This window comes from Mobula birostris, chromosome 8 (assembly GCF_030028105.1).
Source record: "Mobula birostris isolate sMobBir1 chromosome 8, sMobBir1.hap1, whole genome shotgun sequence".
In the NCBI taxonomy this organism is placed as follows: Eukaryota; Metazoa; Chordata; class Chondrichthyes; order Myliobatiformes; family Myliobatidae; genus Mobula; species Mobula birostris.
In genome coordinates this window covers 90,597,742-90,624,027 of record NC_092377.1, presented here as the reverse complement: position 1 = coordinate 90,624,027, position 26,286 = coordinate 90,597,742, and the positions used below count along the sequence as shown (strand labels likewise).

Genomic DNA, 26,286 nt, shown 5'->3' with positions numbered 1-26,286 from the left:
TTCAATCTTCCTTGACACTTTAATTGGCAAGAAATGGAGTCGATCATGGGCTGGAGCCCCTCCTCCAGGTCGCACACTTTGCTCAAAACCTCCCTCAGAGATGACAAAGTACCAGATTGCTCAATTGGCCTGAAAACACACGACTAAAATGCAGATCATAGGCTCCAAAAATAGCGGAACCACATTTGAAAGACAAGCAAGAGAAGTAGTTTTGTGAATCATCTGAAAAATGTCGCCTTGGTCACGTTGTTCGCTGGCTCCACCATCCCAGGTTGACTCTTAAAATTTGGATTGAAGTGTGCAGTAAACAAAAAAGTAGTTCCATTTCATCGCCTTATAATGGATTTAATCCCAGAATTGAGAAGTGCCTGGCTGAAACCTTCACAATCACTTTTTATTCATTCTATCAGTTCGGGCTCAGGTCATGCTGACAGACGGAGTGGCTGCTTCTTCATGATTTTGTAACTGAAAGTCATTCCCATCTCTTAATCAAATATCTGCCAAGATAACTTTCTAGTTTACATTTCTCATTATCTCTCTTGCCTAGCAGTCTGCTCCTTCATATAGAATCTACACCTTCCCACATTTGAATCATATAATGTTTGGATTTTTGTCTTATTTCTAGGAATGCCACAGTTGCTTTGTTATTTTAGTATTGATAACTGTTTTTCAGCGACATTGTATTTACATTATTATAAATGTTGCTTTGAAATGGTGTTGCTGAGCGATTCCCAATTCCTCAGCTCTCAAAACAATGAAAATTCTGACACCTCTTAGTCTTTTGCTCCATTGTCAGGCATTCAGCTAATTCTGATCATGCCTGAACTCTAGCTCTCAACTCTTAATAGATTCTCAGTGTTTCTCAAATTTCTCATTCATACTTGGTATTGCATATATATTCTGCATAACTCTGTCAGTAGTTCTTGGGATTGGTGCTATCCGGATTACACCAAGTGTTTGGAAATCCTGAACAGGCTACTGGCATCTATTGCCCAAAATCTGTCCAAATACAGTACAGACAAGAAAGGTTATATTTCTACATGAGCTTAAGAATCCAGAAGTCTTCAAATTAAGTTTAAAATTAAGGATTGATTTGGTCTTAAAACATTCATTTTCAATGGTTGTTTCATGAAAGAGGTACAAGATAAAAGAGTCACAATCAATAGGGCACCTGTACTGGACTGTCCACTTGTTACTATGGAAAAAACATTAAAATTATCAGAGACACAACAATTGTGTCTTCAATCTAATTCATTCAGGAGCTGATAATAGCTGTGCCATTTGTTACAAGAAAACTGGGAACCAACCTGCAGCAAGGAGACCATGAAGCCATTGCTTAGAAGGATGAGAGGGGATCTGATTGAAACATATAAGATTATTAAGGGATTGGACACGCTAGAGGCAGAAAACATGTTCCCGATGTTGGGGGAGTCCAGAACCAGAGGCCACAGTTTAAGAATAAGGGGTAGACCATTTAGAACGGAGCTGAGGAAAAACTTTTTCACACAGAGGGTTGTGGTTCTGTGGAATGCTCTGCCTCAGAAGGCAGTTGAGGCCAATACTCTGGATTCAAAGAGTTAGATAGTGCTCTTAAAAGATAGTGGAGTCAAGGGATATGGGGAGAAGAAGGCAGGAAAAGGGTACTGATTGTGGATGATCAGCCATGATCACAGTGAATGGTGGTGCTGGCTCGAAGGACTGAATGGCGTAATCCTGCACCTATTGTCTATTGCCTTATTACCAGCACAACCAGGTGGGCAAAGGCTACATGCTACATGGATCTATGTATGAAATGAATGACGCTTGCAAGATGAAGATCAGGATCTGTACTGCTTGAATTGGACTGTGAAATTGGCCAGGACTGCTTTGAGTCACAGCTGGTCAAAGCCATTGAGCAGGCAATTGAATTCAACACACCCCAACACACAAAGGGAGAAGTATTTCTGCATGACCTCATCCAGTGTACATTGACAGTTAAGAGAAAAATAGATGAAGGAAGAGTATGATTGTGGTGATGCAAATACTTGTCTCTAAAGATACAATGAACACAGGGAATATGGCCAGAATGTTACCTGTAGCGTCTGTGCTGGTGGAGAATAGGAACGTCTGTTGTGAATTGTCAATTAGATGGTATTTTCATCCAGCGGAGTGTTTACTTTTGGGATTAAAGATATGGGATGTCCTCAGGCTATGTTACAATTAACCTGAAAAGGGAAGCAAAGTTGTGGTTTATGTTGGGACCTTTGGATCCTGCTGAGAACCTGAAAGTAGGGATCAATTTTAGAAACAGGACCTTTGGTTCATACAGATAATCTGAGAATTACAATCCAAACCATGTGAGGCAGAGGTTAATTTCAACAAACAGCTATTTAGTGGGGGTCAGATCACATACATCAGCAAGTGGAAAGCATGATTAAAAGACTGGTGTGCGTAAGCAAGAATGGTTTCATTTTGCATGTTCATTTTACTGTACCTTCAAAGTAAACCAGCACCATCTTGATCTGTTTTTCTAACAGCCATCAATCAGTGACCTGCACCAGCATAGAGTCATAGAGTATTACAGCACAGAAACCAGGCCCTTCAGACCATTTAGTCCATGACAAACTATCATTCTTCATAGTCCCATCGACCTGTACCTAAGCCATGGCCCCCCACACCCCTCCCATCGAATTACTTATCCAAACTTAATGCTGAAATTGAACCCACATTCACCAGTTCCGCTGGCAGCTTATTGCAAACCCTCACCACCTCCTGAGTGAAGAAGTTCCCCCGCATTTCCCCTTAAATATTTCATCTTTCACTGTTAACCTATGACCTCTAGTTCCAGTCTCACCCAGCCTCCATGGAAAAAGCTGCTTACATATACCCCATCTATACCCCTCATAATTTAGTATACCGCTATTAAATTTCCCCTCATTCTCCTATACTCCAAGTTCTAATGTATTCAGCCTTTCCCTATGACTCAGATCCTCAAGTCCTGGCAACATCTTTGCAAATTTTGCCTGTACTCTTTCAATCTTATTGATAGTTTTTCTGTAGGTAGGTGACCAAAACTGCACACAATACTCCAAATTAGACCTCACCAAAGTCTTACACATCTTCGACATCTCAACTCGATTTATGAAAGCCAATGTGCCAAAAGCACTGAATTAGAAATTATCTGTATTATCAGGACAGGTTCCTTGTGTACCAGAAAGACTCTAGTTTCGTACCAGAAAGATATGACACCTTCTGAATAAGATTTGTTGGTTGAAGGGTGCATGGAATGACAATGATTTAGGAGGAGGAGGAGAAGATGGCAACGTGACACAGCACGGGCAGCCACTCCGGTGAATGATATCTGTATTCTGTTACGTAGGGTACCGTGCACAGTTCTGATTTGATGGAGACAGACATGAGAGTACGGAGGAACATCTGGAGAAACTTCGCTGCCGCTGCTACTGTGTGGTACGGAATCTCCAGAGGAGAAGGCCCTGAATCCTCAGCTTTGCTTGTTTTGGCGGCCGGGGCGAAGTCAAAGGCGCTCGGCAGAGGATGGCACTCGGGAGGCTGTGTCGTAGGGGCTGGTCGGAGGCTCGAAGTTTCGGATGGACAGACTCAGTGTTGGCTGTTGTTCGGTGCTTCCAAGGCATCAGCAGTTGTCAGTGCCTGGAGGTTTATGGCAGGGAGCTTCTCCCTTTTGCCGCCTGCTATCGGGGACTCGGGAGTTGATCGGGACTTTGAGACTTTTGTTTTTACCGTGCCCTTGGTCTGCTCTTCATCAAATTATGGAACTGCTTTGCACTGCTGTAACTATATGTTATAATTATGTGGTTCTGTCAGTGTTAGTCTTTGGTTTGTCCTGTTTTTCTGTGATATCACTCTGGAGAAACATTGTATCCTTTCTTAATGCATGCATGCATTTCAAAATGACAATAAATGAGGACTGAGTGTTCTCATAATCTAATCTAATCTAAATAACCTGAACCAGAAGTTAAAACAATTGGAAATAAGACTAAAAGGGAGGTATGAGTTATGTTTATGATATACATTCAGTGACCACTTTATTAGCTACACCTGTACTCCTTGATAATGCAAATAACAAATCAGCCAATCATGTGGTAGCAACTTAGTGCTTAAAAGTATGCAGACATGGTCAAGAGGTTCATTTGTTGTTCAGACCAAACATCGGATTGGGGAAAAAATATAATTTTAGTGACTTTGGCCAAGAAATGATTGTGGGCAAAAACACCTTGTTAATGAGACAGGTCAGAGGAGAATGATTCAAGCTGACTGGAAGATTACAGTAACTCAAGTAACCACGCAGTACAGCAATGGTGTGTAAAAAAAGCATCTCTGAATGCACAAAACTTCGAACCTTAGAGTGGGTGGGCTACAGCAGCAGAAGACCATGAACAAACAGAAATCTATTCAGTTGTCACTTTATTCTGTATCTCCTGTACCACCTCCATAAATATAAAATCACTTAAAGTGTGTGAAAGAATTCATTAAAACATTAGATGTCATGCATGTAGATTCCAAAACAAAAGAGCAACTGGATGCAATAAATCAAAGTGGGCAGCCAGATGTAAAAGGGATAACTGAAACATGGATGGATATATAAAGAATTGGAGTGACAGTTTAAAAACTGAAAGATATACACATTTTAAAAGGAAGGGGAAGTGGTTGGGGGATCTAATTAGAGACAGTATCATGGTGGCCAAAATACAAGGGGAAAATTAAAATAGAAGCTGAACTCATTGACTTTATTGCTTACATCCTTCACATACGAGGGGTGATTGATAATTTTGTGCCGAAGGTAGGAGTCAATCGTAGAAAACCTAGCACATTTATTTTTCCTACATTTACACACTTAGTCCAGCGGTCGTGGAGCATACGGATCCCTTCTTTGTAGAAGTCAGCGTCTTGGACCTCCAGTGGTCCACAGCAGGGGTGATTGATAAGTTCGTGGCCTAAGGTAGACGGAGATGAGTTATTAACTTCAAACTTTCTGCATTTTCACACAAAGAGTTGAACTGCATGTGCATGCCACAAACTTATCAATCACCCCTGCTGTGGACCTCTTTGACAAAGAAGGGATCCATATGCTCCACGACCACTGGACTAAGTGTGTACATGTAGGAGGGGACTATGTTGAAAAGTAAATATGTTAGGTTTTCTAAAATTGACTCCATCTACCTTAGGCCACGGACTTATCAATCACCCCTCATACATGAGGAGTAGAAATCTTTGTTACGTCTCCATCTAAATGTGCCATGTGCAATCATAGTAATTTATAATAAACATTCAATGTAATATACACTCAAATCAGCACGAGTTCATCAGTCTGATGGCCTAGTGGAAGAGGCTGTCCTGGAGCCTGTTGGTCCTGGCTTTTATGCTGTAGTACCGTTTCCCAGATAGTAGTAGCTGGAATAGATTGTAGTTCAGATGACCTGGGTCCCCAATGATCCTACTGACCCTTTTTACACACCTGTCCTTGTAAATGTCCTGAATCATGGGAAGTTCACACTACAGATGTGCTGGGCTGTCTGCACCACTCTCTGCAGAGTCCTGCGATTAAGGGAGGTACAGTTCCATAACAGGCAGTGATGCAGCCAGTCAGGATGCTCTCAATTGTGCCCCTGTAGAAGGTTCTTAGGACTGGGGGCCCATACCAAACTTCAACTGTCTGAAGTGAAAGTGGCGCTGTTGTGCCTTTTTTCACCACACAGCTGATGGGTACAGACCATGTGAGATCCTCGGTGGTGTGGATGCTGAGGAACTTGAAGCTGTTTACCCTCTCAACCCCGGATCCACTGATGTCAATAGGGGTTAGCTCTTCTCCATTCCTCCTGTAGTCCACAACCAGCTCCTTTGTTTTTGCGACATTGAGGGAGAGGTTGTTTTCTTGATACCACCGTGTCAGAGAGATGACTTCTCCCCTGTAGGCAAATGGTACATGATAAAGTGATGCACAGTGACAGAAAGCGAAGGGAATATACAAGCAAGAAGCTACGCAGATATATTTATACATTTTTGAAAATTGCAGGTGGGTTGAGTGGTTAATCAAGACAGAGGACTTCATAGGTTGAGGTACTGAATTCAAAAGTAAGGAGATTATGTTGAACTTGTTTAAAACACTAGTTAGGCCACAATTGATATATTATTTGTATTTCTAGTCACCTCCTTTTAGGAAAATCAGAAGCCCCAGAGAAGAGCTGGAAGGATTGACTAGAACAATTCCAGGGACAAGAGAGTTCAGCTGTAAAGTTCAATTCAAGAAAGGCTGAGTCCTCATTAGAGCAAAGGAGATTGAAAGAAAAGCTATTAATGTACAAAGTCATAACCACTTTGGCTAGGATGGGAAAACCTTTCCAAGTAGAAGGAAGGTTTTCCTATATGCAGATCATTTGAGGCCAGTGGGCATTGATTGAAAGTTTTAGAAAAAGATAACAGTGGGATGAATTAACACAGTTAAGATGTAGAACTGTAAGGGTGATGGAAAAAAAATCATTCAGAGATTTCGAAAGAGGGTTCAATAGGCCAGTAGTGGGTGGAGTGGATACACTTGCCAGTCTCAGCCCATCCTGCATTGGAACATCTATAAGATTAAAGGGCCATGTTAAGCCTAATTTGATCTTCTGAACACAAGTCTAGGTTCAAGTTCATATCCAGATGTAGATTCAGGTGTATTGTACTGGTGGACATTGATCTATCATTATATAACACTGGGCCACATACTTGTGGGCACTGGTGTGGTATTTTTAACAGTACAATACTCATGGATGCAAGTCTGCAACTCTATAACAAATACAGTGAAAGCCATATGTCACTTTATTCCTTTTTGGAACATGTGCATCACTAGCATAACCCATTCCCTCGTACCCTAGAGAAGGTGAGTTTGAGCCGCCTTGATGTGATGTGGACCTTTTGGTGAATCCGTTAAGTGGAAAGTAGTGTATGATGTGTTATGATTAGCAACACTGAATGAATTAAAACACATTTCCATAGCAGGATGGTGTGTGACTTGGTGGGGAACCTGCATGTGATGTTTCCACACCTCTGCTTCCCCTGGACACCTTGATGGTAAAATGTGTAGGTTTGGAAAAATTGTAATTACTCTAGATAATAACCCCTGTGCATTTTGTTAATGGTGCACACTGTAGCTACTGTACTATGGTATATGACGTTCAGGACGGGAACAATAGATTGAGTTGCTATTTCCCAGATGGTGTCAACCAGCTTGATTGTTGTTGGATCGGCACAAATTCCATCATGTGTGTGCCTTGTAAATGGTTAGAAGGTTCTGGAATAGCAAAGGTTGAATGACTCCGCATAGCATATCCTATCTCAGACCTTCTCTTTGAGCCACAAAGTTTGTGGCTAGGCCTGTTGAGTTTCTGATCATTGGTGACTCAGTGATGGTGGAAGATTCGGCAATGCTGAATAGTAAGGGTAGGCAGTTACACACAGTCTTGTTGGAGATGATCCTTGGGCAGCAACTGACATTTATGGTACTGATCAGGCCACTGCTGAATATCCTGCTGCAGTTTAGCATAGACTGCCTCGTTTTCTGAGGAGTTAATAGGGGCCTTCTCTAAGAAACATTGTGGCCTACTGAGATGGACATTTGTAGGAAAATAGTTTACCAGGCTATGGGAAAGAGTGACAGAATGGGAATGCTCAAACAGGAGCCAACTGAACTTGGACCTAATAGCCACCGATTGTGCCATTATTAATCTATAAACAGGATAAATCTTGTCTGTATGACTATTTCAGACTAAAATTGTAACATAAAGCATAGATTTCAAAACAGAAAGTCATGCTAACCAACCTTTTGTGATACTTGAAGGAAAGTTGTGTCAATACGGCAAAAGTTGTAACATAGTGTAATGGAGGTTCCAAAGACCTTGGATAAGATACTGCATAATAGGCACGCCAAAGATCACAGTGTTTGGAGTCGGATAACAAGTAGCAGATTAAATAATATCCTAAATATAGAACAGAAAACAAGAGAAGGGGTTAACAGCTGCTCCACTGTCTGGGAAAACATGAAGAGTGAAATTCTGCAAAGATCTGAGTTGAAACCACTGCTGTGCACAATTTGGACTTGGAAATACACTCCCAAAATGTGTTAACACTGAAGGACACTGCTCAAACAAGACTGCATGAATGTGCTTGCAGAATCAGTGCACAACTGGCAAATGAAGTCCACTATGCGAGGTGCACATTTTGGGGTGGGAAGACTGGACCTACCACATACTGGGGGGGGGGGGGAGCAGGGAATACCTAAATGCTATAGAACTGGAAGATACCAAAGGATGCTCATTTACAAATAATTTCATGCATGTTAATAACCCCATAAAAATAATCTTGGGAGTTCAGTTCCTGAGAGATAGGTTTTATAAAGCAGAAAAATAACGTTAAAACTTACATTAAACTACACAGTATGCCAGTATGGTTTCGAATTATTAAAAAGAATATGAGGGTCCCTTCTCAATTTTGTTTCATCAATATGAATATAATTATCTGAAGAGACTGGGGGCTACTTGACTTTTCACCTGTGGATCGTGAGACCTGGAACCTTCCTGACCAATATGCCATGACTCACCTGCACACGAACTTACCCCAACAGATTTGTCAGTTATGTTGTTACCACGTTGTGTTGCAACTCACCTATCCACTGAAGCAAAACTGGAAACAATTTCACCTCCGCACCATGAAAAGTAAGTACATCACTCACCTACAAAGAAGTCTTTGCCAAAACTATTATAAATGAAGTGGTTGCAACAATATGGGAAAGACAAATAAAAAGAAGGGATTTGAAAAATGATGGCAGTAAGTCACCCTGTCCAGATGGGGTGTATCCAAGGTCATAAGTGAATTGAGGATAGAAAATGCATCTTCTCAGGTGCAGATGTTGGTCCCAAAAGTCCAGAGAATTTTGAAGAAGGACATCGTCCAACAAGAACTTAAGCAGTAAGGCAATAAGACCTTTTAAGTCTGCTCAACTTTTTAATGTTATGGCTGCTGATGTGCCTGAAGTCCAGGTTCCCCGATTCACATATCTCTAAATCACTTAGTGTCCAATAACCTAATGCACAAAATTGCAAAGACCTATGCCCTTAATGTAAAAATATATCATCACAATTTTAAATGCCTGTTCTGTTATCCTGAGACCATGCTCCTCAGTTTGAGATTATCTGGTTTAAGTAATCAGCCTCGACAGCTAGCCGACCAATTCCTCTTAGAATCGTGCATGACTCGATGAGTGTTTCTCTTGTTCTTCTGAGCTCCACTAAGCAAAAGCCAATCTTCATCACTTTTTTCACGGACGTGTTCTTGCCCTAGGAATTAATTTGGTGAATTTACTGCCTCCAAGGTAAGTCATCCTACTTCAAATGCAGGAAGTGAAAATGAATACAATATTCTGATACCTCACAAATCCTGTACAATCACAAGATTTTGGTAATTTTGTACGCTCTAACAACAAAGACCAGCTCACCATTGCTGTCCTATTTACTTAATCTGCCTACACCCAGGAATACTAGTTTTTCAACATTTAAAAAGTACTCTACCTGTTCTTATCAAAGTGCATAACTTAAGATTTTCCCACATTAAAGCTCCATCTTGCCCAAAGGCTAAATTAGTCAGTATCCCTTTGCATCCTCTTTATAATTTGCTTTCCCACCAGCCTTTCTATCATCAGCAAACCTGGACGTATTCTATCCTTTTATCTCGGTCAGTAAAACAAATTTGGAAAGCTGAACACCCACTACTAAGTTCTGTAGTATGCCACTTGGAACATATGGATTGCTCTGCATGCTATTACAGTGTGTGTTGGAAAAGGTAGAGGAGGTTAAACCGGACTAGCACAGTCCAGTCAGTTTTACATAAGTGATGGGAAAGTTTATAGAAACAATAGTCTGGGAGAAAATTAATAGTCACTTGTACAAGCATGTATAATCGAATCATCACAATCTTGTTGGAGGAAAGTATGTTTAACTTGGTTCCCTTTTCTGATGAGGTAATGTGATGGAATAGTGCAGCACAATGAACCATAGAACCATAGAAACTACAGCACAGAAACGGGCCTTTTGGCCCTTCTTGGCTGTGCCAAACCATTTTCTGCCTAGTCCCACTGACCTGCACACGGACCATATCCCCCCATACACCTCCCATCCATGTATCTGTCCAATTTATTCTTAAATGTTAAAAAAGAACCGCATTTACCACCTCGTCTGGCAGCTCATTCCATACTCCCACCACTCTCTGTGTGAAGAAGCCCCCCCTAATGTTCCCTTTAAGCATTTCCCCCCTCACCCTTAACCCATGTCCTCTGGTTTTTTTCTCCCCTTGCCTCAGTGGAAAAAGCCTGCTTGCATTCACTCTATCTATACCCATCATAATTTTATATACCTCTATCAAATCTCCCCTCATTCTCCTACGCTCCAGGGAATAAAGTCCTAACCTATTCAACCTTTCTCTGTAACTGAGTTTCTCAAGTCCCGGCAACATCCTTGTAAACCTTCTCTGCACTCTTTCAACCTTATTTATATCCTTCCTGTAATTTGGTGACCAAAACTGAACACAATACTCCAGATTCGGCCTCACCAATGCCTTATACAACCTCATCATAACATTCCAGCTCTTATACTCAATACTTCGATTAATGGTGGATTTGCAAAAGGTTTATGGTAAGTCGTATGTCGAACAGCCCCAAATTGAAGTCCACAGGATATAAAAGGTAACTGAGTCGAGAAAAAACAATTAGCTAAGCCATAGTAAATGGATTCTTAACAGGAGGGGTTTTTATGGTGGAATTCAGTACTTGGATCACTCCTGCTTCTCCCCCCCCCCCCAATATATATTAGACTCTTGGACTTCATACCCCTTGACCCAAATTCAAGGTCTGCAAATAATACTCAATTCAGTTTAGTAAATTCCAAAGGAGTCAGTAATAGAGTTGGAAGACTGGAACCAACCCATACAATCAGCTGACACATGAGAGATGAAATTCAGTTCCAGGAAAGCACAAGGTAGGAAAGACGAAGAGAAACAAATTAAATGAGTCACTTTTAAAGGGACTTTAAGAACTGTGACCTGGAGATGTCTGTGAATAAGTCATTACTGATAGTAGAATGGGTTAATAAAGCAGCAGTATGAGTAATCCTTGTGCTTTCTAGACAACTGCTTCATCAGAGGAAGTTATGAAATTATCTAAATTTGTATTATAATACTCTGTCCCATGAAAGGCTATGGTGTGATTTAATTAAAATTTTTTAAGTTAAGAATATTTTGGAGTAAATAAAGATCACTTTTGCAACCTGAGGAGGGTTGATTATGAAAAGGTGCAGATGTAAAATGATTGGCAAATGAACCAGAGATAGTAAAGAATTAGTTACATGCAGTGAGTGGCTAGAATGTCTAATCCACTGTCTGACAGAGAATACTGATACACTACTAGCTTTCTGAATGGAACTGGGTAAATTCCTGAAGGAAAAAATCTTGTCAGGATATGGGGGAAAATAATTAGGACCAACTGGACTGCTCTCCAAAACTGCCAGCAAAAGCTGAATGCCTTTCTTCTGAACTGGTTCTATACAACAAAAACAGTTAGAAACAACTAGTTCTGACCTTGAAGCCTGTAATGTCACTAGGCGTTGTTAATGTAGAAAGATAACCTGCATGGCCTTCAAGTAAGTCAACTGTCTGTGACACCAGAACACACTTCTAATTCTGGTGTAATGCAGTGTCTTGTTAAGTACATTTCCATATGTAGCTTTGTATTAGTAACTTTAGCCCTGAAACTGTATGTATAAGATTCTAAGTTCAGATCAACCACTACTGAATTGAAAGACAAAGCCAATGGTCTCCTCTTCATCCAATGTTAGCATTAGCCAGTGAAGGGCAGATAATTTAGGGCACCTCTTGCCTATACAACTTCCTGAGAACAGGCAGAAAACTGGTGAAATTAAGTCAACAGACATTTGGAGCAGGAGGAAGAAGAGTAGGACCAAAGACTTGTGATTCATGAGGGCAGCTAATGTTTGCAGAGTAACTTCAAGCCCCTGGAGGGAATGAAGAGGGCCAACTCCTTGGCTTCGAACTTTGGAAAAACTTTATTGCTTATGTTCCTGAAATCTTTGCTAAATCTGTGGGTTTATGAACAGTAAAATCAATTAACCATGCAGTTTTAACCAACTTCCCGTGATAGCTGCATAACAATGTACAGCATTACACCTCATTTTTTGTAGAGCCCAGCAGATGGCGAGATACAATAACCTCAGATTGCCTCTCAATTCAGATAATTGCATCACGTCATACCAACTCATTTACTATCTGCATGTTGTTCTTCTTCCTGAGAGTCACAGAGTTGTACAACATAAAAATGGGCCTTTTGGCCCAACTCATGTATGCCAACCATAATGTTTATTACACTGATCCTATTTGCCTATGTTAGGACCATATCCTCTACGTCTTTCCTACCAAGTGCTGTCCAAAAGCCTTTTAAATATTGTAATTGTATCTGTCTTTAACACTTCCTCTGGTAACTCATTCTATTTAACTGCCACTTTGTGGGAAAAAAAACTTGCTCCTTCAGTCTTCTTTAAATGTCTCCCCTCTCACATTAAGTCTATACCCCAGGTTTTCCAGAGTTCCCCACCCTAAGAGAGTGCCCCTCATAGTTCTTAAAATCTCTATAAGATCAATCCTCAGCTTCTAACATTGCAATTAGAATAAATTAGTTTATCCATTCTGTCCTTATATGTAAAATCCTACTTCCCAAGCAAAACCTGGAATTTCTTCTGCACTCTTTCTAATGCCACCACATCCTTCCTGTAGTGTGGCAACCAGAACTGTACACAATAATCCAAACGCAGTCTGTACAGCTGCCGCCTCAGCATGAAAACATTAATTCAATTGCACAGTAGTTTGTATATTCTACTAAGCGTAAATATTAATATAATTTGAACCCAGTTGTTGCAAAATTCATTTTCCTTGTGGAGGGAAGTCAGTGGGTTTCTATTTGTTTTTTTAACATGGACTTAAGCAAGTCCAATGGCTTATTTAGTACGAATGACTAATGCAGGGGAGCAAGGTTTGTTCAACTTGACAGCAAAGAAACCAAACCAGGAATTGGGGAGTGCTGAGTTACAAAATCCTAAAACCAAGCCAAAAAACACAGAGACTTGCAGGCCTGAAGTGCAGGCAGAAACTGACGCAGTGTTACTGGAATTATACAGTACTGGAGAGCACTCAGCTCATGGTGCCTCCACTGGTGCTTACCGCAACAGTCCACTTCTCACATTGCACTGTTCTTTGCTCTCCAGAGCTCTATGATTCTTTTCCGCTTATTTATTCAATTTTCTTTTGAACATTACTATGCTTTTTCAGTCTGTGGATTCCAGATTACAACACTTAGTGTTTAAAAACTATTTGCTCATTTCCTTCTTCATTCTGTTGTAATCACCTTAAATATGTCTTCCTGTTATTGACCATAGTTTATCCTTACTTACCCATAAGTACGTATTAATTTTAGATATCATTGGCAATTTTTTTCTAAACATTTCTCTAGTACAAGCAGAACAAGACCCTGATTATACTTTTACCCCTCCAGAAATAAAAGCCAAGGATCTTGTATTTTTTTTAACACATACAGCACGGGAACAGACTATTTGGCCCATAAAGAGCTCACAAACCATCAAATCCCATTTACACTATTCCTACACCGATCCTGTTTTTATTCTCCCATCACCTCTTCCCAGATTCTACCACTCAGCACCCTGCACATACTAAGGACAATTTACAATGGCCCATTAACCTACTAGCCGTCATGGCTTTGAAGGGCAGCAAATCAACGCTGCTGGAGGAAACCCACGAAGTCTCAGGGAGAATGTGCAAACTCCACACAGAGCATCAGAAGTCAGATTTGAATCTAGGTGGTTGGAGCTGCAAGGCAGCAGCACTATTTGATTCACCACTGAACAAGCTTTCAAAGATTTGTGTACGTGTGTGGTGTTTTAACCAGCACAATTTAATTCCTACTGGTTCTTAGCGGTCTCCCACCAAAATTTAGCACTTCTATTGTTTATATAAAATTTCAATTCTGTATGTCCATGCCCACCTACAATCTGTCACCATGCATCTCTTTAATAAAGCTGTGGCTCAGTTGTGGTACTTCAGTTTCAGGACACAACTCAACTGATACCTAAATCCAGTAACACTTGCATTGCTTGAATGACTGTCTTCATGAAGGGGACATCATCTCTCACAATCATTTCAAATTTAATTCACCTACTCTTCTTCATAACAGTCGTGTGGTATCCTTTATCTGAATGCACCATAATATGGTTGCCTCTTAATTGTGTAATCTGTTCAGGGCATTTTGGGGAAGGACAACAGATGTTAGTGTTGGCAGTGGCATCCTGCAAGTAAATAATATGAAGCCTTCTGAATGTATATAGGATTCAATAAGGAGGAATGGTTTCAGCCTAATCAATGAATTGTACATAAAAATGTTTACATGTTCATTCATGCTTGCTCTTTAAAATGCAGTAGCCTTCTAATTAGTCTCAATATGTTGTTCTTTCCCTATAGCTCTGCATTTTTTCCAGGTAAGAATATTCATTTTTGTTACTTCTGAGTTTGCTTCCAACACTTTTCACTCTGTCTATTCAAGACCATCATAAATACCAGTGGAAACTTTTTAGTTATGTACTAAATGGCTGCTTGTTATTAATTACCTCCATTAAATACACAGAACACAAAAACACACTATTTGGTCCAATTAGTACACTCTTGTTGTTTATGCTGTTGTTAATCTTGCCTCATGTAATCCCATGTCAATTATAATCAATTAATAATTCCTCTCTCTTTCTTGCATTAATCCGGCTTCACACTAAGTACACAAGATGCCAAATACGTCAAGGTATTTATCATGGCTTGGAGTTCCACCTTTTTGGCATCTTCAGAGTAAATTTTCCCCTGAATGTCATATTGAACTTATTAGAGACTGTCGCATGCTTGTCCCCACAACAGAACAACAGATGCTGGCAGCCTGAAATTAAAAGACAAAGAACACATTGGTGTGGTACAGTAAGCACGCCGGTGGCACAATGCCTGAATTCCCTATTTCAGACCATTGGACTAAAGAGTTCAGATCTCACCATGGCCATTACAAAATTACATCCATACTTCAATCTGGTATTAACCGGAAAATCACAGTCTCAGTCATGGTGACCATGAAACAAAACAGATTTTCATAAAGTCCATATGGTTCACTAATGCTCAGTTGGCAAAGAAAATATTCAGATCCTGGGCCACAGCAACGTGATCGACTCTTCACCATCTCTGAATTGCCCATGCAAAGCAGGCAGTTGTGTAGTGATAACCATGTTCATTAGAATAGGATAACAGGTGGAAAATTAACCATTTTGGGTAGGGCAATGTTGCCAAGTGACCTTGCAAACTGCAGTCACAATTACCTAAATGTGCACAGCTGTCCCACAGACAGTGGAATCATACCTGACAGACAGCATGCTCTGTTCCATCAGTAAAACAAAGAGAATGGCTGTGGAAGGCCCAGCATTAACCGTAGTCCTCATAAAGTCTCATGACATCAGGCCAGCCATGGTCTCCACATTATCTTCCTTTCGGTGATCAATCAGTGCTCCTCCATGCCAAGCAGCATTTGGAAGAAGCACTGGAAGTAGCAAGGGGATAGACTGCACCACAAGTCAAGGATTGCAATGTCCATTACCAAGAGTGGCTCAGAAACGGTACCACTGACCAAGCCGACCCAATTGCAAAAGATGCATGTGATAGTTGTGGTTACAACACAAGGGATTAACCTTATTGGTCTCCTCCTCACTTATCTTTGTATCCTATAGTATTTTGCTGATACATCTGTTCACCAGGGTGGAGACAAATTTCCGACTTCATTCTGTTTGATGCCCCAAGCTGTAATAGCGCGGCACTAACCACTACACTACCATGGTGCGCCAAGCCAGACAATCAAAACCGAACATGCAAGATCAGCAGCTGAATGTACCAACGTTAACAGGCAGTTTCTAATATTTTCCACTTCTCTTTCAACTCCAAGTGATAAATGCCTCTTGATTAACAGCCCATCCACCAGCCTAAACATGTTGCTCCCTGAAATCAATGCTCATTGCCATGCTACACCATGCTTGTTCTCTTGGTAGACCAACCGTTTCATCAGTCTTTGCCAAACGTAAATTGTTTCATCCTGTCTTATTTCTCCGCTTTTCCTGTCTCTTACCATCTGTGCCTTCACAGCAACTCTAAAACCTTCTTGCATTTTAAGTGTTTCTATGTTGTAGGTCTCATTTCCATGCCCCCGCATCTTCACCCCCTGTATTGGGCATGGCTTATAGGTACTTTGGATTATCTTTGAAATGGAAGCGCATCCTGTCCCCTAACTTCTTCGATCTGGTTGATTTCGTTCTCCCAATGAATGACTTCTATTTTGGCTTCATTGACCTCCTTCAAATTAAAAAGTGTTGCTTTGGCAACTCATATGTTTACTTATTCATTTTATTTAGATACAGCGCAGAACAGGCCATACTGCCCAGCAACCCACCTATTTAACGCTAGCCTAATCACAGGACAATTCCCAATGACCAATCAACCTACTATCTGGTATGCCTTTGGACTTTGGGAGGAAACCAGAGCACCCGAAGGAAACCCACACGCACACAGGAAGAACTGACCAACTCTTTAACGGCAATAATAGCGTCACACTAACCACTACGCGACGTTTTTGAAATGCCTGCCCTTGTAGCCTATGTGGAATATTCTTTGGTCTACTTGATCGCATCAGCAACTTTTCCCAGTTACCCAATGAATGGAATGTCTCATATCAACATTGCAGCCGATTTCTACCCTCCTCTGGACTTAACATGGTTCACCTCAAACTTTTCCTATGCCAAACTTCACCATCTCCATTTCTGAAGGTAACTTAGTGGCAAATAAACCCACAGTTACCCTTACACCAACTCCCATCCATTCTCCCAGTTTTTTTTGAAGGGAGCAAGTTAGTGTGCTGCCTCGAGGCCCAGGTTTGATAGTAACCTTCTGTACCTTGTGCATGGAGCTTGCATTCTTCCTATAGGTTGTTGTCCAGTGCTCTAGTTACCTCACACATCTCAGACAAGCCTGTAGGTTCATTGGCTACTGTAAATTAACTCTTCGAGTAGATCAGCAACAAAAGGAATTAAAGGGGAGTTGATGTCAATGTGAGAGAGGGTAAGTAGCAAAGCTATAGGGGAAATAATAGCAGGAAACCAATGTATGTGTTCTCCTGGGAGCCAGTAATAACCTAATAGTTTGAATTCCTTCTGCTTTTAAAAGTATTTCCACCACTTTTGCTTTTAATGCCTACTTACAATTAAACATCCCTCCAACAGAGTTGAAAGACGTTTCAACTGCGACCTTTGCATTGCAGTTGGGTATCGTGGGATTTGTCATGAGTGGAACTTACGCTTCCTCATGAGGGACTTTTCCAGCCAACGCTGTAAATTCTTACTTGGAAGAACTTCATTTAGGATCAGCCCTGGGGGCTCAATCTGGCCTCTGACACGTGAAATCTTGTGCCATTTGGAATCATGGCTTGGGATTTTCCAAGGAATCAATTCTTGCTGAATAATGCCCATACCGGAGAATTACATCTTAAAAATTACTATCCCACTCTGATATCATGTTGGCTACTCAAACCTTCATCAGAGGGTGATAGAGCTTTGCTACCTCTCGGCTCTAATCGAGCTGGGTTCGAGCCCATCTCTCGGCTGCTCTATGCGAGGAACTGGCATTCTCCTCATCCTCCTTTCTTCCAGTCTGAACTCTCCCTCCCCCAGCTGCCTTCCTCACGCCTCCCAAAGGCCACCGCCGCCGCCGCCACAACATTGCAGTTGACGGGGCATAGCCTGGGCGGGGCTTGACTCTTGCAGACTCCGATTTCCTGACTGTTCAAGCTGAGACAACGGCTGCAAGGTAGGTTTCCATTTGAGTCAGCAGTGACTGCAAATTGCCTGTTGGCTGGGGAAGTGCATTCTGTCGGGAAATCAGAGAGAAAACTTGGCATGCCCATCACCAAGGAACCCCGCGTTTGCCTTCACACCCGGGACTGTTGGCATCCCCACTAGAAGTGGCAAAATAAAATGCACGATAGCTGCTCCAATATCTCGGTGTTTTACTGAAGCCGCTCAACGCTGGTACGAATACAGACAGAAAATCGTTTGCATTAAGAATCACAGTCCAGCCAACGAATTAAAAACTTATTTCCACCCTTTAAGAAGCATCTGTTAGATGATAAAAATAACATCGCCCTGGCATATTGTCACCTTTGCAAAGTTATCACAAATTTACGAAGCGCATTAACGATATAAGCCGAGCTGCAGAGATGGGCAGCCGCCGCTTCTGCCCGCTCGCTAGTAGAGGAGGCGCCAACCGTGCGCTCGAGGCCCCTCCCGCCCTTCGGCCGGGACGCCGCGAGACCTAGGCGGTTCTCGCGAGGGTAAAGGCGGCTCTCGCGAGTTCCGCCGTCAGGCCCCCGCCATGTTGTGCTGGTATTTTGGTTTCGCTTGGCTGGGTGACGGCCGCCCCTGAGAGCGATCCGGCCGGGTGGGTGGAGCCGGGGCGCTTCCGTCTGGGGAGAGACAGAGAGAGAAGGGAGGAGTGGCGACGGTAAGCGGGGGTAGGGAGGATGAAGCGGTGGATCACTTGGCGTGGGCGTACATCGCACCCGGCTGATGGCGGGGCCCGGGACCAGCGGCCCGGTCCTCACCGGCTCCCCCCTTTCCCCCGGACTCCCGTCATGCCAGCCCCGCCCCCCCCCCCCCCCCCCGAGGCTGCGGGCTCACAGTGCTGACAACCCGAGCTGATTCCAGGACCAGTCGGTTCGGGGCAGAGCAGCTTCATTACCACGTCCAGGGGCCCCCCATTTACCCAGGATCCGTGCGATTTGGGTATCAGAACCCTGGCTGTGTGGCCTGGGCTCCAGGTGCCAGGTCCCTGGTAGGAACTAGATCACCCTAACTGTGGCGATGTAGCCTAATTGTCAGGATCCTAGCAATGTGGCCTGATCGTCAAGGTCCAAGGGCCCTGGTAGTGTGGACCAGCTCTCAGGACCTTGTCCCTGGAGATACAGCTCGGATCCCCAGGCCCTGGCAACCTTACTAGTCCACTGCCTTTACTGGAATAAATTATTGTGGCTAGAATGACACTTCCTATCCATCTTCACACTGTGCTTGAGTCACTAGTCTTCTGTGAGATTTCGTCCATGGGTTTTTCTCTGTGAGTGTGGGTCAGGGTCTTGGGGGGCCTGCCCTTTATAATTATGGTTTTGTGTTTAAGTATGATTCCTTTTTATGGTCATGGTATCTGTAGTTTGACTGCTTGGTGCCAAGTAGCTTAACATGATCCAGACTATTAAGAATCAGTAAGTGGTTTGGCTGGGGTCTTTGCTAGTGGGTAGAATGTACCTGCAGTACTGATCTTGTATTGGGCTCTCCTTAATGTCTCTGAGTGACTCAAGTGCTTAGTTTGCATGCTAGGTTGCTGTTTGTCCTTTGAGATAATGAACATTGTCAGTTGCCAGGATGAGTTGTCAGATTATCCTCTCAGGATAGTCAGATGTGATCTGCACATAATTGAAGCCAAATTAGATTAATGTTGTTGTGGCAAAGAATGTAAGGTTGCAAACTCTGTTTATGTTCGTTTTAATAACTTGCTGCCTGTGCAGGTCAGATCAGCTCTGCTGAGTATTGAAGCCAGGAGAGGAAATTTGGCACTGTATAATTGGGATTTGTTGGAGTTGATTTCAGTTAAGTTCACAAATCCATGTCCCAATAATTTGATTCCATTTGAGCAAATAGCATGGTGGTCAACTTCACCAGTGCATCATGGGTGAACTGTAACTCTTGATTTCCTTTAGGTCCTACTGATTGAGCTCTGAAAGCTTGTTATTTGCCATTCTGATCAAAATCAAATATAGAATTGTAAGGACCCAGCTGTGTGTTTTTTTTATTATGTAGAGCTATTCAATAAGCCAAACTCTTTTCCTTTGACCTGTAATCTGAATCGGAAAATTTTCCTTAAAGTTACCTCTGGAAGTCACTATTGAATTTACTTCCAGTGCAGGTCACTACCAAATTTTCCTTTTCTTTCCCTCCCACCTCCCCACCCTCCATTTCCTTTGCTAGTTTTCTTAAAAGTAATGTACTGCAAATGCTGAAGACCTGAAATTTAAAAAAAAAAGCAAAAGCCAGTAGTACTGTTGTCAGGCAGCAACTATGGAGCAAGAGATAATGTTTTGGGCTAATGAGCTTTAGAATTGGGAGTTGACAAGCTATCCTTCGAATTTGATGATGTTGTCATGCCTGTCAACAGTACCAGCTTGCCTGTTGAGTACAACTTGTTCCAATGTATGTTAATTTTGTTACTTTTTCTCAGCCATCTGGTAGTACTTAAAGATAGAAGTTTATACCTCTTTCAGAAAATCTTAGAGTGGTTTGCAGTCAATCAAGTGCTATTGCTCTGATACGGAGGATGGAGCAATATAGTATATTTAGTATAGATCACATTTTAAAATGTCAGAAATAAAGTCCAATAATCATATTTTTATCAGTGTTGGTTGAGGGTTAAATATTTTTAGTATATATACTGGCTCTGCTTTGACCATAGTTTGTAGCAGTGGGTTCAACACCCCCCCCCCCAGCTAATTCTGTCTTTGACTCGGTTATTTCTTAACACAGTTGATTCAGACCAGTACTGACAAAGAAACTGCTGTAATCATGAGAAGTATCTTGATTCTTTAATCATGAATGTCCGGCCAGGGGTGGTGGTAGGGGCATTTAAGAAACTTTCAGATAGGCACATGGATGCAAATTTTCTTTTAACATAACTTTGGAAGTTACTATTGAATTTGCTTCCAGTTTTCAGGCAGTGCAGGTCACTAACCAAATTTACCTCGCCCCCACAAATCCCCTTCCAGTTTCCTTTGCCAGTTTTCTTAAAATCAAAATGCTGACGACCTGGTTTTTAAAAACAAACAGCAAAATGCGATGGGTTCTTAAGTCAGCCCAGAGTACCTACATGGTAGGAGGGAATGGTTAAATTGATCTCAGAACATTGTGGGATGAAAGACCTGTACTATGCTGTAATGTTCTATATTCTATCCCTGCTCTACTTAGTTGAAGTGTTTAAAATTATTTTAATTTCCAAATCTTGTTTTGATACCTATGAGATGGAAAAATATACCTATTAGTTGTTAGGTATATCAACCGGAGGAGTATCATTGAACTCCTGAGCTTCATTATGTAAGCTTTCATATCGCAGCTTCTTGACACAATTAAAAATGGGCAAACATGGTGGCCTCAAAAATGAACAAAACCCTTACAGTATCTATTAGTTTGTAAACTACTGGTAACATCCTGCTGAACCATTTCTTCAGAGCTTTTCTTTTAATAGTCATGCTGAAACTGTTCTGAACCAAATATGGAAGTTTCATGCACACTTCACATTTGGACACAATACCAAGAATTGCCTTTGCTGCTTCTGCATTGGTATCATTTAAGATCAGTTAATTTTTACACCAAGATCCCTCTGTTCCTCCATAACCCTGTTTAAAATCTTACTGATTCATTCATCCATTAATCATGATGGTAATTACTCTCCTTGTTTTTTTTTTAAGAATGCATTTGTTGTTATTTTTCTACTTGGAATTGCATTTTGCCTCAGTCCTTCTTGGGTCTAGATTGATCTTCATTGCAATTTGCTATACAGCCCAATTTCTGTTCACTAGCTAATTTCCCTACTGCTTCCATTCTTAAATCGTATTTATTGTAGTTAATTTCCAAGACAGACTTCCATGGAGTACCACTCATCATTCTTCATCTACCTATTTGTCCTTTGCCTGTTTTATTCACCTTTGATTTCAGTTACAAACATCTTTACTATTTCATCTCATCCTATCTATCCAAAAAAGCTTTTTTAAAAACACAAATACTTTGCATCTGAAAATTGTGTACTATATTTCCTTAATGTATCCCCCTGTTGATTCAATTAATTTTAGAAGGTTGATCAGACAATACCTGTCTGTAGAGCTATGTTGATTGGCTATTTTGCAAATAATTTTATCCCATATGTTTCCGGTAGTTTGGCAACAGATAAAGTAGAAAAATAATCTCCCTCGGGATAGCTGGGTGAAAACCACTAGGTTACTGTTTTGGTCCTACTGCTCTTTCAATGAATAAAACCACTGTCCACAATCACATAATAATTCTGGGTCTACTTTTGCAATCCCATCGTCCATCAGTAACAATATATATTTAATATTTAAACCATTCCATCTTCAACAAAAGGATTGCCTCCTTCATTTTATGGAAGTCTTACCCAACTCAATAAATCTTTTTCTGCTAATGTGCTCCTCTGCATTCTTAATTGCATGTTTGTCAGTTTTTCTTAGAGTCTTTCTATGTAATAGTTTATATATGTCTGTATATTAGTTTTGTGTTTATCTGATCTTTTGCCTAAATCATTCATGATAGAGTTGAGATACTGACTGGATCTACAGAGCTTGATTCCTATTGTTGGATTTTTCTCTGACTTGACTTTGTTTTTTTAAATTTTGTTTTAAGTATCCCTTAACTCTAGTTGCCTTTAAAAGTGAATGTTGTAGTTTAGATAATGTAAAGGGTTTTAAAAGCCATGTGTAGAAGAACGTAGAGCAAGATATTCATTCTAAAGGTCTTGGTAAAGATTGTTGGAACAAGGATACACAGATATCATATTTAGGTGCAATGGGATATGTGATGCATACAAACCCAGATAATTAGATTATAGAATGGGAGAGCTTTGGGCAAAAGGGAAGTGAAATGTTTGAAGAGATCCTGTTGCTGTGGTTAGAACCTGATTATCTATTTTGATGGAAGGTCTATGATAGAACACAAAGCTTGTTTAGCAGGAGGGCACCTGTGTGGTGTTCTTGTACTCAGTCAAAGGCCTTTACTTTTAATTCTGATATGAGTTTAGTTCCCTTTTAACTAAAATTTGTGCTGCTGCTTTTTTTTTTTGGCACCATAACTGAATTTCTTATGATCTTGTTTTGAAACAGTTTGGTTGAAGCACTATCTTCTCTGGGAAGAGCCTGATTGTTAACAATTTTGGGCCATGTTTTTTTCCCCCAGTGTGAGTGGCTCATTGAAAATGTTAGGAGTGTTCTTCCTCAAAGGCTCAACAGAACAAGTAATTTTTTAACAATTTGGTGAGGAATACATTTTAGGACTAGTCAGAAAATAGTTTTGGAGGTTGTATAGTGACGTTAAGGGTAAGAGGGGCAAGTTGAGTGAATTACTAATAATTTTTATATAAGTATGTTCCTTCCAATTAATTTTACGTGTTGGTCATCTGTGCAGACCATCTTCTGGATCTGGGCAATGCAGTTGGGAGGAGGAGGAGTCGGTTATATGAGAAGAATGAACCAATCTGAGGTAAGTAAAGGAGAAAGGCATTCTTTATGTTAAAATTTAGTTAAATACCAATTAAGTAGGAAATGCTGGAATACTCAACAGATGAGGTGAGAAAGGTGTTCGAGCTGACGAATTAACTTATTTTCCACCGATGCTGCTTGACAGAGTATTTCCAGCTTCTACTGTTTAGTTTCAGATTTTCAGCATTTGCAGTATTTAAGATTTTTATTTTTAATTGGAGTTTTAGACTTTTGTAAAGCAGGAAAATCCAGCCGTCAATTTATCCATACCAAGTTCCCGCTAATAACCTTGTAGTGATTCAATCATCTGACTTGGGTGATGTTATTTGACAGACTAGCACCATTCCAGAGAGAGCTCTTTGGTTATTGTTGAAATAGTACCATGGAGTCCTACATGAAAAAGGAGATGGGATACCAGTTTAATCCTTAATCCAAATGTCACATAGCTTTGGGTACGTCACTGGATTATCAGGCTAGATTGTGTGCAAATTCCTGGCAGTTAAAATGTCAGTAGATTATTAAGTGTGACTGCAAGTGTGGCAAAACATAGCAAGAAACTGACAGATATTATGTTGCATTTAAAAGGGGTTTCACAATGAGTGTAAAATACCTGATGTTATTAATATAGCATTTTTGCTTCAGTTCCCAAAAGGCAGCATTTATGTAAATGTTCATAAGAAATATTGAAAAAAAAACCCAAAAACTTTTGGTGCATTTGTGGGATTGAGGTTGTGTGAACCTGGTTACCTCTTTTAAGGTGTCTGTGAAGAATATCTTGAAAGTACAAATGATCTGTTGGGAGGACACAATGTCCTCCAAGGTACCAGCTTATGGCACTTTGGTGTTGGACTGACAATACTACAGACACGGAGCCTCTAGCTTTGGGGATGGAGCAGTTACTGTATTAGATGCAGGATAAATGAGAGGCCTGACATTAACCAAGGTACTGGAACAATGGTACGGGGTAGAGTTAATGGTAAGCTGGACCTCTCACTCTTTTTGTTTGGGAGAGAAAATAAAGGGGTTACTTCTCATTTGCTTAGAAATACTCCAGACATCCAGAGCTAATCTCTACATTGGAAAAATAACTAATTTAATCTAACATTTTAAGTATTCAATTTAAGTTGGTCATCATAAACACGTTTTTAATAGTCAACAAAGCCTTAATCTTAAAACATTGATCATGGTTTTAAAGTAGATTCATTGTATAAAAACCCTTTCAGTTGACCAAGTGATTGTGATCTATTCATGGTTAATTAACATGGGGGAAAAGTGAACTGTTTGAAATGGTGGGGGAAGTGCAAAATTGAATATTTCCTTTCAGCCTCCTGACCACAGGCTCGATATGTGATCTCAAATTATACAAATTTTAAAATAACAGAATTAAACACAGCTATGTTTTTGTGTAGTTTCAGTATTTCTAGCTCAAGACCAGACACTCAAAAACCTGAGGCTGAGTTTTTTCTCCGAAGATATTATCATCAGTTGTGGATTTATAGAATTGTACACAGCTTTTCATTCTGCCCAGCTGGGTCTTCTCTAAGAGCAAGTGGAAGACTCATTCAGGAATGTTCCTTTGTTTTATATCAGTGTTTCTGTAAGCCTTTATTCCCCCAAATGACTTCAAAGCAACCTTCAACAAATATTGAGTTGCTTTTTGAATTGAATTGACTTTGTTTTTTACATCCTTCACATACATGAGGGGTAAAAAATCTTTTGTGTTACGTCTCCATCTGAATATGCCATGTGCAGTCATAGTAACTTATAATAAATAGAACAGTCAAATGTAATATAGTGTACGCTTAAATCAGTGTGATGGCCTGGTGGAAGAAGCTGTCCCGGAGCCTGTTGATTCTGGCTTTTATGCTGCGGTACCGCTTCCCGGATGGTAGCATCTGGAATGGATTGTAGTTCAGATGACTTGAGATCCCACTGATCCTACGGGCCCTTTTTACACACCTGTCCTTGTAAATGTTCTGAATCATGATAAGTTCACAATTACAGATGCGTTGGGCTGTCCGCAACGCTCTCTGCAGAGTCCTGTGATTAAGGGAGGTACAGTACCCACAGGCAGTGATGCAGCCAGTCGGGATGCTCTCAATTTTGCCCCTGTAGAAAGTCCTTAGGATTTGGGGGCCCATACCAAACTTTCAATTTGTCATCAAATATTCCCATGCTTAATTTGGTGGAAAGTACTTTTTTTGGTCTAGCCAGTATCTACAATCAGTAATCTGGTTCTAATAAGATTATCTGGTCATAATAATACCCCTGACCTGCTGAAATGTTGCAAAATTGGCTGGCGCATTTCCTGCATTATTGCAGTGACTGCACTTCAGAAAGTCCTTTGGGGAATCCTAAAGTTGTGGGAGGCGTTCATATAAAAATGCTTTTCTGAGTCAGAGAGTGAAACAGAAACATAGATCATTTGGTTTTATCTCAGTTTCAATTCGTACAAAATGGCTATTTGTAAGATTATTTTTCTTTGTGATATAGTTAAATGTGACTACATTCAGTTTTTGTAAAATCATAGGTGGTTATGGCACAGGAGGTTGCCACTCTGAGTTTATACCTGTTATGACAGAACAATCCTGTCAATCATATTGGCAAGTTTTTTTTGACCACTTAGCCCTGCAAATTGTTTTTCTCAAATACCTTTCCAATGAACCTGTTGAAAGCGCTAATTGATTCTGTTCCACTGTGGTAAATTCCAGCTTCTACTTGCACTCATTTCCCCTTGTGTCCCGTGATTTTTTTTTTTGGTGAAAATGTTAGGTCTGTGGTCCTTGATCAAC

General features: G+C 40.8%; 1 protein-coding gene across 4 annotated transcripts in view; it reads left to right on the top strand.

Annotated features, from left to right (window-relative positions):
• Positions 1 to 18,538: 18,538 nt before the first annotated feature.
• Positions 18,539 to 26,286, top strand: part of tab2 (TGF-beta activated kinase 1 (MAP3K7) binding protein 2) — a 55,995-nt gene continuing 48,247 nt past the window's right edge. For all 4 annotated transcript variants that reach the window (XR_011886871.1, XR_011886870.1, XR_011886872.1 and 1 more), the window contains exons 1-2: positions 18,539 to 18,690; positions 23,421 to 23,495. The gene's annotated coding sequence lies outside the window, so the exon portion shown is untranslated. The remainder of the gene's footprint in view (positions 18,691 to 23,420; positions 23,496 to 26,286) is intronic.